This window comes from Mastacembelus armatus, chromosome 18 (genome assembly GCF_900324485.2).
Source record: "Mastacembelus armatus chromosome 18, fMasArm1.2, whole genome shotgun sequence".
Taxonomy (NCBI): domain Eukaryota; kingdom Metazoa; phylum Chordata; class Actinopteri; order Synbranchiformes; family Mastacembelidae; genus Mastacembelus; species Mastacembelus armatus.
Window position 1 is genome coordinate 18,649,718 of NC_046650.1, and position 13,339 is coordinate 18,663,056.

The following is a 13,339-nucleotide window of genomic DNA, read 5'->3' on the forward strand; positions in this document are numbered from 1 at the left end:
AAAAAGTAAATGTTATAAAGGTCAGAGGATCATCAGAGTTCAAAGTTCATCCTGGGAGGAACACGTAGCACGTCACTCAGTTACCAGTTTATTAGGTACACCTAGCTAACACTGGTATCTGGTCACAATAACTGAAGGTTTTTTTGTTGTTTATCATATCCTATTGATATAAACATGGTGTAAACACATTAGAGACACAATGAACATCCAGGTAAATAAACAAAATGAACTTTATCACCTTCATGGAGGAGGATCTTCTGCTGGATTAGCTTTAGCTGGGTTTTCTTAAAAAACAGGAAAATGTCACAGGGAGGACAGGACTCTGCAGGATCACTGCTCCACCTCAACACAGAGACAAACTACAGCATTTCATCCATTTCCACACAGCTTCATCAATACTAACTCCACAGGCTCATCTTACCACTGACAGTGATGTTGATGCTCTGACTGGTTGCTCCCTCTCTGGACTCACACCAGTAAACTCCACTGTCGGATGGGTCAATGTAGCTGATGTTACAGGAAGAACCAGCTGATGTTCCCAGTCAGCTCCACACTGAGTCCTCTGTCGTCTGGTTGTGTTCCTCCTCAGGGTCCATCCAGCAGAGCTGTCGTCCTCCTCACAGCTCAGAGACACAAAGTCGTCTTCAAAAAACTGGGAGCTGCTGGGACTCAGAGTCAGACGAGCTGTGGTGCAGACACAGTTTCACTCCAACTAAACCTTTAATGACCTGCAGCTCAAACACTTTTACAAAAACTGATCAGTGGGTTTTCCTGGTTGGCTGCAGCCTGTCGTGGTCTCCTGGACTCTGTCAGTACTAATATAAACTGTCTGACTCATTGGTAGGTTGATATACTTTATATTATGAGGACTACATGGAACATCTACTGTATGTTGCTTTGAATGATGGGTAATCTCTGTCTAGTCCTCTGCCATGTGCCTGTGCCTGTAGGGAAACCAGCTGAGGACAGCAGAGATCACTGCAGCAGCAAAGTGTGGTCCTGGTTCAGATCCTCCAGGTTTGCTGTCCCTGGACCACATGGACGAGTTCACACCCTGCAGGTTCTATCAGAGATGAGGAACATTCTGGCTGGGAACCAATAAGTGCTCTGACACATGCAGCCTCCTCCAGAGTAACTCCACACTAACTGGGCTCTCAGGGGATCTTGGACAGAACCAGAGAGTCAGACTGGGACTAACAGACAAACTAGAACAAACTAGAACAGAAACATAAAAATGTTGTGCAGAGGAAAAGAGACAGAGAAGAAACTAAACATCAGGACTCCAGTCGTGTTGTGGTGGAATCTGAACTATCTGAAGTTATGAGACACAAACACAGAGAGTAACTCACAGAGCAGACGGAGCAGAGACGTGGCCTCCATCCTCAGTAGGTAACATGAGCTCTGATCTCAGATCAGGTCGGTGTCCCAGTTAAAGGCTGAGCCTTCCTGTGTGGTTGATGTGGTTTGAGTCGACTATGAGACACGTTTATGATTTAGACAAAAGTTTCTCTGTGGTGACGATGAAACTGAGACTGAGAAACAGAAGAAAGACAGAAACAAAATATGGAAACACTTTCCATGTTACACAGATACTGAGGAACAAAATAAAACAGTGAATGATTTAATTATTACCTGTATAATAGATGATGATGAGGGACGACAGGACAGACTGAGGTCATTTCATAATTTTATTGTTTTTATTTAATTTGTCTTTATGTTTAGTTGATTCATGCGTACAGCACTTTGTGTCAGTTGTTGCCTTATAAATAAAAGTAGTTAATAATTAGTTTAACCTGCTGGTCCACAGTGCGGACAACAAACTTAGTAGGTCTGTTGGTTGGACCCTGACTAGAGTCTGTAGGACTTAGGAAAACCAGTTCTTAGTGAAGCTACAGTCCCATGAAATATGAACTTTATAATTTCAGTGAGACATTTGTGTGAGACAGCTGCATCTTCCTGTAGAAGTGAGCTGTGGGTCGGCAGAGAGGAAGTGAGACCTGAGTGTCTGACGGTAACCACTGAACTAATGTGGGTGGAAAGAGACTGGACCCAGTCTCAGACTTTAACTGGAGGTGAATGTTCAGTCATGAACATTTTAAACTCACTGTAGCTGAACTCACCTGATGTGACTGTCACCTCTTGGTTCTGTCTGGTTCTGACACTGATCAGATCACTGTGTGGTCCTGAGTCTCTGCTGCCATGTGCTGTTTCAGGCTAACCTGAGTCCAAAGTCCACTGGAGTCAGGAGCAGCTGCTGCCTCTGGGAACAAACGTGATGATGTGGTGAGGTCCCTCACAGCTTCACCTGTTCCCAGTCCACAGTCAGCAGGTTGTGTCAGTGGCTGCAGTGGAGCTCAGAGCTGGACTGGCAGCAACAGGGATCCTGGAGAGCTGATCTCTCTGCAGGATCCAACAGTCACCAGGTCTCTGTTCACCAAGTGTGCATGTGCCTGTAGGGAAACCAGCTGAGGACAGCAGAGATCACTGCAGCAGCAAAGTGTGGTCCTGGTTCAGATCCTTCAGGTTTCCTGTCCCTGGACCACATGGACATGAGTTCACACCCTGAGCTGACTGAAGCAATAAACATCTATAGACACACAGGCCCAAGGAAACTGTGTGTGTGATGGGTCATATGTGGCTCAGTGACTTTATAACGTCCCATCATCTTCATCATCATCATCATCATCATCATCATCATCATCATCAGAGCCTGTTCAGCTCAGCTGTTTCCTGTAATCTCTGTTGTTTCATTGTAAATCACGTGACTCCTCTGTCACGGTGGTTTGGGCGTGACATAAACAAACCACATCAAGTCAAACTGCTGCTCAGGAAGTCAGCCAGTCTGACAGGATCTGGTCTCTGTGACTTTCTGCTGCACGTTGTTATTTTTCTCTCTGTGGATCAGCAATAACTAAACAACAGACTGGATGTCTACCTGTCTAACATGGATGGTTTCTGTGGGTCTGATCGGATCCTCGGTGCTGGGTCCTGTCTATGGAGGTAAGCTGGGTCAGTGAATGCCCCACGTTATTGACTGTTGTTGTGCTGTTAGTTACTGAGCTGAAAGAAACCAGTTCCAGTGAAACAGGTTCAGGTCTGGGCTCAATGACTGGAGTTCCAGAACAATCTGGTATAAATCATTATCAACTGTTTATCGATGGTTCAGACTTTGTCCGTGTGTCTGCAACGGAGCAGAGACGTGTCTTCATTTCCTCATTCCAACAGTCGATAATTAGACGCAAAGAAAACACATTTTCAGAAGTTTCTCTGAGGAGAAAACCTGAATCCTGTTAAATGTCAAATATTTTCTGAAAACTAACAGACTTCTGGTCTTACTGAGGTTTTATTCAGATTGGGGGCCCTGAGTCATGGTCATGTCATGGCGGCGTTGTTGTTCTTCTCTTCCTCCTCTAAAGGCGGAGTTCATGTCGTTTACTCGAGCTGTAATGGAGGATGGTTCCTGTTGTCATAGTCCAGAGTCCGTGACCTGTTTTACAAAAACTGGATTGTTTTATCAGTTTGTTTGTGTAATGAGCAGTTTCTGACTCTGACCATCACTGTCCATACGTTTAATGTTGGTGTCTGAATAACAACCAAACTGTCCAGGCCCACATTTAATTGACACAGTGTGATGGTAGACCTGGGTCATACCACAGAATCTGGTTCTGGTCCGATACCAAGTGGGTCCAATAACAACACAATCAACAAGGCACTTTACAAAAGACAAAAACCCAACAAATCCCTTATGAGCAGCACTTGGTGACAGTGGAGAGGAAGAAAAAACCTCCAGCAGAACCAGGAAGAGACAGTAGCAGTTCTAGGCCAGTTTTACTGTGGGGGCCTCTGGGGACCAGTGTTTAATCAGAGGGGCACGTTAAAAAATGCAAAGATGATATTTAAGCATTTGGAACTTTTATTTTACTTTATATTAAAATGTCACTTCAGTTTATTCTGAACCAAAATGCTTTGATGCAATGAAACGATTGTACAGTGACATTCACTGAACCAAGAGCAGGTAGAGCCAAGTCAAAAGTCCCCATCTAGTCCTAGTCAACATCTAGTCCTAGTCACCATCTAGTCCTAGTCAACACAAACAGGTAAAGCTGATTACTTTACTCACCAAATGTGTTTTTGATCAAGTACCATCATCCAAATGTACTTGAAGTATCCAAAGTAAAAGTACTCATTGTGCAGAATGGCCCATTTCACATGAATGGATCTGATATTATTGGATTCTAATGTTAACTACCTTATGTACTTCTGATTTGAAGTACTTTATGTACCGCTGGGTAGCTGACGTTAACTACCTTATGTACTTCTGATTTGAAGTACTTTATGTACCGCTGGGTAGCTGACGTTAACTACCTTATATACTTCTGATTTGAAGTACTTTATGTACCGCTGGGTAGCTGACGTTAACTACCTTATATACTTCTGATTTGAAGTACTTTATGTACCGCTGAGTAGCTGATGTTAACTACCTTATATACTTCTAATATGAAGTACTTTATATACCGCTGGGTAGCTGACGTTAACTACCTTATATACTTCTAATTTGAAGTACTTTACGTACCGCTGGGTAGCTGACGTTAACTACCTTATATACTTCTAATTTGAAGTACTTTATATACCGCTGGGTAGCTGATGTTAACTACCTTATATACTTCTAATTTGAAGTACTTTATATACCGCTGGGTAGCTGACGTGAACTACCTTATATACTTCTAATTTGAAGTACTTTATATACTGCTGGGTAGCTGACGTTAACTACCTTATATACTTCTAATTTGAAGTACTTTATATACCGCTGGGTAGCTGACGTGAACTACCTTATATACTTCTAATTTGAAGTACTTTATATACCGCTGGGTAGCTGACGTTAACTACCTTATATACTTCTAATTTGAAGTACTTTATGTACCGCTGGGTAGCTGACGTTAACTAAACCTATAACAGTTGTAAGCTCGTTCGTTTTCTGCAGTGAGGACTCGTCTCAATAAATCAATTCAGAAGATTTATTTGCATTGAAGAATCATCATGTACATGAACTTCTCTTTGTCCATAAAATCGCAGCCTCCAACCAACTTCACAAAGAGAGAAGTGTCTAACTGAGCATTACACAAACTTATATATGGGAATGTGTTTTAATCTAAACAGTTGGGGAGGCACCGTGGTTTAAACTTAGCCCTCCCATCGTGGTGGCCCCTCGGCACGATATGCATCCCACCCGATGAGCCTAGACCCTGTAGGTGGCTTCAGTCTTCTTCTGTCCATCAACCCTGTCAACTAGAACACTATGTATTCTAAGAAATGAATGCTAACTCCGTGTTCCACCCTATGGAGCAACAGTTCTAACTAGCTGGCTATAGCAGATTACACTAGTGAGACTACACCTTCCCTGTTTATGCCCTGACACAGGAGCTCACTGTTGACTGTTGCTTCCCTATGAACATCTATAGAGTTACTTAATACAATCAGTAACTTCATACTATTATGACCCAACAAATCCCTCCTTTCACACCGAAAGGTGTGAATTCTATTTTTACTAAAGCAAATAAAGTAAGTGTATTCCTTCTTGAGGAGGCCCCCCAAAACTGCATCATTGTTCCACCCCAGTCACACCGTGGGGGCTGTGCTCTAAACCACTGATACTCTATGGGGCATGCAACTATGTCAGAGTATCCTCCTCAGCTACTGAGTCACCTGAACCATCTGAAGGGATAGCCTGTAGCAACGGCATCTGTATCGTAGACCTAGGCTCCCCTCCTTTAGTTACAAACTGCAGAGACAAGAGATACAGCAACAGCCACAACAAACAAGAATAGCAGCAAACACAGCTACTGACATTAACAGATAAAATCAAATTAGAATACTGACCAAATATACCCTGTATCCAGTTTGTAAAGGGGTCATCTATACCTGAGTTTCCAGCCAGCTCCTCAGACAGCACAGTGAGTCCCGCCAGCGCTTTGGTAACACTTCCATCTGGAGCAGTATTGTTTGGAATGAAAGTGTAACAGAAGGCGCCAAACATTTTACACACCCCACCTTTCTCCGCCAATAACATATGTAGGGCCATACGATTTTGCCAAGTCATTAACGAAGTAGGCCCCAGCTGTTCAGCTAGTCCTCTTATGGCATCCCTGCAGTAACTGACAAATCGTTGTTGATTATAATAGAGATACTTAATCCAATCCACATTTTTGTTAATTGTGCTCCACCAAAAAAGCAAGGACTCAAACCCTGCGCTTATCTGATTTCGAGCCTTGAACTCGTCTGGAACTCCCTGTGGCACATCTATGGCATCTATATATATTCTACGATCAAAAGAGTCTCCTGGGTTCCCCACCGACCCTACCAATGGAAGCACTGCATAAAGCTTCAGTCCGCCACACAGCCACCACAGCTCAGCTCTTCCTGTTTTCTGATCAACAAAATCTTGTTTAGTTAAATTTGCATGGTTAGTTTTGAATTTAACATAGTGGGTGCAGTAGCTGTGGGGAAGGAAGCCCAATTTTGTCCCGTTGCCAGTCAAATTAAAACAGGTATAATTCACCTATAGCTCACCACAGAGGGCGGTATGGAGGCCTGTTTGGGGGAGATTGGTGGATAAAGATGCTGGAATGGCTGGCAGGGCCTCATTCCTCCAGTGGGGTTGTGGAAAAGAGTTACAGCACACCTAAGACCTTCTGGGCTGGTGTTTTCACCTAATGGGTAGGGGGATGTGGATAGCTGCGGCCGAGCTGATGCACGTGCTATGCAATTACTAACATTAGTCCGTTGTGCTGTATGCCAAACCCAATCCAACCACTCATTTCTATCAGTGTATCCAGTCTCTATGGCTAACACGTCTTCCTGGGTCAAATCTGGAGGTATTTTACTGAATTAGAGATCCCTGGAATCAAACCTGGTGAGGGAGTAGAGGCAGGTGGTTTATTAGGCACTTGGGTGGCATTTTCAGTCACCTTAATATGAAACAACCCCAGTGGGTCGGTTCCTAAGACCCATACCTCCAATACATATGTTCCAGAGTCAGATAGTTTAGGTCTCCTTATAGTGATGATCAAGGGATTACAATTTTGGTCAGCACAGCTGGAGGTAGTACTGCTTGCTTTTATTACCGTCAGTCGTGGTTTCAAATCATCATCGAGATTATAACCCCAGTCCTGTTCACCCATATTGATATATTGATATATTCATACCCACTGCCATGCTGAACAATCACACCCCCAACTTTTCCACCCTCCTTCCTTCCAGTTTGTTTCAGAACACTTGAAACGTGTCACACAAATATACTTGTCTGTCCACCACCACTGTGCCTGTCTGCCACTTCCACATTCCACTACACTACAAAGGTCTACCTGGGCTATGCAGTCCAGTCCCTCTATACATTTAATTTGCAACTTTCCCTTGCCCTCTACTTCTGATCCTGGTACAAATCGTTTGGACCGTGAATGATCGGTTTGCACCTGTTCCTTTCTCTCCTGTAGTTCCCACCACAACAAAGGCAACACTATTATTGTGGTGACCACTACCTGATGCCTAAAAGGATGCCATGGCTTTCCTTCAACTGTGGCCATGGTTGGGGTGGACGTGTGTTATTCTTGTCAATTTCCTACTGCTTTGGCGTCCTCCCCTACTTTTGCCAAGGGCGGAGATGCAGGTGCACAGTGTGTCAAGGTGGTGCCAACTGGCTCCAGCTTTACCTTTTACCTGGACCGCGTGTGAGGTTACCTCAACAACTTCATAGGGTCCGGTCCACCTGGGTTCAAGCCACTTTCTCTTGTGGACTTTGACACGCACCCAATCGCCTAATCGTACAGCTGGAGTCTCAGTTGGAGTTGCTTCTGGCTCAGCTAGCTGCACCTGGGTAGACAAAACCCGAGTCAAATTAGTCAGAGCAGTCATGTAATCATCACAACCTACTTGCCACACATCCAGAGAGGGCATATGACCTCCCTCCCTGGGTGGTCCAGGCATTGGCCTTCCGGTAAGCAACTCATGTGGTGTCAAATGTGTGTTTGGACCTGGAGAGTTCCTTATTGACATAAGAGCAAGGGGAAGTGCATCTACCCATCACAGCTTCGTGCCATGGCAAATCTTTGCAATCTTTCTCTTTAATGTCTGATTTGCTCTTTCCACTGTTCCCTACGATGCTGGGTGGTACACTGCACCAAACGGTGAGTGATCTCTAGTGCTTTTTCTACTGCAGCTAGTTCCTTATTACTGAAATGTGACCCATTATCTGACCTAATGCTACGGGGAACCCCATGTCTAGGAATGAGTTCATTTCTTAGCCACTTAACTACAGTTTGTGTGTCTTCTTTTTTTCTTGGTATTGCTTCTACCCACTTTGTGAATCGGTCAACCATCACCAACATATACAGTGGGGCAAAAAAGTATTTAGTCAGCCACCAATTGTGCAAGTTCTCCCACTTAAAAAGATGAGAGAGGCCTGTAATTTTCATCATAGGTCTACCTCAACTATGAGGCACAAAATGAGAAAAAAAAATCCAGAAAATCACTTTTTTTTTTAAAGAATTTATTTGCAAATGATGGTGGAAAATAAGTATTTGGTCACCTACAAACAAGCAGGATTTCACAGACCTGTAACTTCTTCTGTAAGAGGCTCCTCTGTCCTTCACTCGTTACCTGTATTAATGGCACCGGTTTGAACTCGTCATCAGTATAAAAGACACCTGTCCACAACCTCAAACAGTCACACTCCAGACTCCACTATGGCCAAAACCAGAGAGCTGTCAAAGGACACCAGAAACAAAATTGTAGACCTGCACCAGGCTGGGAATCTGCAATAGGTAAGCAGCTTGGTGTGAAGAAATCAACTGTGGGAGCAATTATTAGAAAATGGAAGACATACAAGACCACTGATAATCTTCCTCGATCTGGGGCTCCAGGCAAGACCTCACCCCCTGGGGTCAAAATGATCACAAGAACGGTGAGCAAAAATCCCAGAACCACACGGGGGGACCTAGTGAATAACCTGCAGAGAGCTGGGACCAAAGTAACAAAGGCTGCCATCAGTAACACACTATGTCTCCAGGGACTCAAATCCTGCAGTGCCAGACGTGTCCCCCTGCTTAAGCCAGTGCATGTCCAGACCTGTCTGAAGTTTGCTAGAGAGCATTTGGATGATCCAGAAGAGGATTGGGAGAATGTCATATGGTCAGATGGAACCAAAATAGAACTTTTTGGTAAAAGCTCTACTCGTCATGTTTGGAGGAGAAAGAATGCTGAGTTGCATCCAAAGAACACCATACCTACTGTGGAGCATGGGGGTGGAAACATCATGCTTTGGGGCTGTTTTTCTGCAAAGGGACCAGGACGACTGATCCATGTAAAGGAAAGAATAAATGGGGCCATGTATCGTCAGATTTTGAGTGAAAACCTCCTTCCATCAGCAAGGACATTGAAGATGAAACGTGGCTGGGTCTTTCAGCATGACAATGATCCCAAACACACCGCCCGGGTAACGAAGTAGTGGTTTCGTAAGAAGCATTTCAAGGTCCTGGAGTGGCCTAGCCAGTCTCCAGATCTCAACCCCATAGAAAATCTTTGGAGGGAGTTGAAAGTCCGTGTTGCCCAGTGACAGCCCCAAAACATCACTGCTCTAGAGGAGATCCACATGGAGGACTGGGCCAAAATACCAGCAACAGTGTGTGAAAACCTTGTGAAGACTTGGAGAAAACGTTTGATCTCTGTCATTGCCAACAAAGGGAATATAACAACGTATTGAGATGAACTTTTGTTATTGACCAAATACTTATTTTCCACCATAATTTGCAAATAAATTCTTTAAAAATCAGACAATGTGATTTTCTGGATTGTTTCTCTCATTTTGTCTCTCATAGTGGAGGTATAGCTATGATGGAAATTACAGGCCTCTGCTACATAGGAGGCAACACGTCCATGTTCCCCCTCAGTATAGAATGAGATATGTGTCTGCACCAGGTTTAGAGCACACTCATTACCTTTGCGTCAAAGTTCCTTTCCCCAGGCTCCTCACTGGTGTTCGCCCATGCAATTTTAAAATTTACTCAATTTGCAATCACAACCAAACTTGTGCTGAGTTCGGCTGTTTCATGTGCACTTTAACTTTCACACTATAAATACAGGTTTAATGTACTTAAAGCAAACCTCAGTTAACCAGCATGGATATCCAGTGTGCACTTAGACACTCAAGCCGTGCGTTTGTTTTCAATCAGGTTACTGGCAAACCTGAACTTCTCAAGGACTATAAGACCAGGCCGACCGGCTGTTTCAATACAGCGATCTATAATCCGGTGTCAAACCAGTTTCCTATGTTCGATAACCTATTGTTATCAGGCAGTTTAACTCTTATCACTACTTTTATTTATTCTTCATTTTAAAATCCCACATATAGTTAGTTCTTCGATGCAGTACTCTCACATTAGAAAATTAATCCCACGACAGTTTTGATCGTTCGCTCCAACACTCACTTATAATAATTTATCCATTGTCAATGCACAGAATTTGGTTCATTAGAACAACAGGTTCTGCCTCTTACCTTCTTCTTCTGTCCATCAACCCTGTCAACTAGAACACTATGCATTCTAAGAAATGAATGCTAACTCCGTGTTCCACCCTATGGAGCAACAGTTCTAACTAGCTGGCTATAGCAGATTACACTAGTGAGACTACACCTTCCCTGTTTATGCCCTCACACAGGAGCTCACTGTTGACTGTTGCTTCCCTATGAACATCTATAGAGTTACTTAATACAATCAGTAACTTCATACTATTATGACCCCAACACAGTCCAGTCCGATCCCACACAGCACAGGTGGATTGATGCATGTAATTATGATGGTCGTCACTTCTCCTACTCTCCTCCCTGACCCTGAACGTCTCTGCACTGGAACCCATGAGGGACAAACTGCACGACTTTGATTCTGAGCAAAAACTCACTGCAAAGTTTGTCTGAGGCTCAAATGCAGCTTCTGTTGAGTCCGGATCTTCTGAGGCCGTGGTGCGTTTAGGACAAACTGGGACTTTCTGTTCCCTGAAGAACAAACCTACTTCTTTGCTGAGCACAAACTACAAGTAGGTCCAATCCCTCTGTCCCAGCTGGGTCCAGTACAAATGTTCCACCAGTTACTGGGTCACTGCTGGACCAGAAAAAGCTGGATCAGACAGAAAGACCCAGAGTCAGAGCTGAGTCCAGTCAGACTTTATTAAAGAAAAGCTTTACAGGCCACATCAGGCTGAAACTGAAGCTGCTCACATCAGATTCAAACATAAAGGACAGATTTAAAATAAAACATGGATTAAACAGACTGAAGTTTTCAACAGGTCATAGTTTGGACTTTAGACCAGCTGCTGGAATAAACAGCTCAGGACCTGCAGCAACATGTTCAGTCAACAGCTTTTAGGATCAAACCACATGGACCTGCATCATGAATAAGAACTGAATTTAGAAATAAAAACATTATTTACAGAGTTTTCAGCTTCATGTTGTGGTTAACGCAACAGAAGCTTCAGAGCTTTGAAGTTAGAAAATGAAGCAGCTGAAACAAACAGTGAGTCTGACTCAGGAACATGTGTCTCATGTTAGTTCACGTCACAGTTGAGATAAATACATATGTTGATGTGTCTGCAGACTGAAGTCAAGACTCTAGGCTGATTGTGTTGGACTGGTCCCTGACAGCAGCAGGACCAGAACACAACTGGTCTGACCCAGTTCCCTTTGGGTTCATTGGTATTTGTTCAGGACGTGGGTTTGGATTCTGGTCTGTGGGTCTGGATCGTTTTCTATAAAACATAAAACCAACAACAGCAGAAACAAGAAGCAAAATACCAACAACTGTCAGACCCACAGCCAGTCCAACAGGTCCATGACCTGCAGGAGAGAACAGGAGTGAGGTGTCAGGTAGGTGATGACTGAAGAACAGAACAAACTCCTGTCAGACATTATCTCCTGCACTTTGACCACATCACTCATCCAGCTGTTTTCTACAAAGTCTCATCAACAACATCTGGAGAAAACACAAACATCTGGTCTCACATCAACAACCAGGAAGCAGCTTCAGCTCTGCTGCTCAGACAAACATGTAGCGATTTTGAATTTATTAATTTTCTTATCAATCATCTCTGAAAATCATCAACGAATTAGCTCGGAGCACCAAGTCGTTTTCATGGCCTGGCCGTTTAAATTATATGAATGCAATTATCAATTTGGAAATCTGAAGAATGAGTTCGATACCCAACAGTGACCTTATATCTTCACAACCCACAGAGACCAGGAGAGAAGGACTGAGGTTTCCTCCATGTATTAAAACTGAGCATAGATGATAGGATTGTATACTTCAAACGTTACTGCAAATAACATGAATAACAATTTAACTCATCTAATTCTAAGTGATTTTGACTATTAGTAGTCAAAGTGGCAGTGTAGGTTGATCACTGACCCTGCAGAGGAACTAGTGACAGTAATTACTTAATAAACGTAGATACTTTGGAAAATGATTGGGTGCAGCAGTAAGTGAGACACCAGCTGATTCAGAGGATAGAGAGGCAGGTGCAGCCTACTTTGATGTCGTTTCGTGGAGGCTGGCTGACACCCCACGATGTCATCAGTCTGGTGTTCCCGAGGCGAACTTCTGGTTAACGAACCCGAAACGCCTCTTCGTCACACGGAGGATTAAAAAGGGGCCCGTAGATGCCTTGTGCCTGACGGTGCAGCTGCTGGAAACTCAGCTGGGCTGACGAGTTGCTGCTGTACGTCTTCAATTAGTGATTGAAAGGAATGCAAAGACTTTGCCATCTAACTTGTCACTGGTAACTTGAACATTAAAGAAAAATAAGTTATTTAAAGTTTGCACGCAAACGTACAAAAACTAAGTAAGAAAAAGGATCAAGAATTCAAATTGAAGCAAAACCGTAAAAAGAGAAATTGTTAAAAAAGGAACGAGCAAAAAGCAGCAGAAAGATTCAGAGGGGAGAGCAGAGGACGCAAAAAGAGAGTGAGAGCGAACACAGGTTTATCTACTTTTGCAGAGAGACGGGGAATTCAAAGTCATAAACTGAATCAGAGATTTGCCTACAGAGAGGGAAAATATTAATCCTTTGTCCAAAACTGTGGATTTCAGAGGATATCATTAAAGGCGTGATTACTTCACTGCCACCTTGACTGTACTTCATTACTTTCAGTACTTTCATTATCTCCTGTTCATGGACGCTGGTTCTGTGGTTATAGCTTGATTAGAGTGTCTTGTTTCAGGTTTAGCTGGAGTTAGATAAGATAGTCCTTAGACTGTTTGCTTAAATTGAAATTTCTTGAAAATCACTCAGTTTGTGATGT

General features: G+C 43.4%; 1 protein-coding gene and 1 long non-coding RNA gene across 3 annotated transcripts in view; both read right to left on the reverse strand.

The window, feature by feature from the left end:
• LOC113139796 (low affinity immunoglobulin gamma Fc region receptor II-like) overlaps nt 1-13,339 on the reverse strand; it is a 113,254-nt gene that overhangs the window by 45,315 nt on the left and 54,600 nt on the right. The gene's annotated exons all lie outside the window — the stretch shown is intronic.
• On the reverse strand, nt 1,353-3,692 carry LOC113142029 (uncharacterized). Its single transcript, XR_003296897.2, has 3 exons — nt 3,337-3,692; nt 2,017-2,018; nt 1,353-1,532 (listed from the first exon to the last, which is right to left on the reverse strand). It is a non-coding gene; the product is annotated as an uncharacterized LOC113142029 (long non-coding RNA).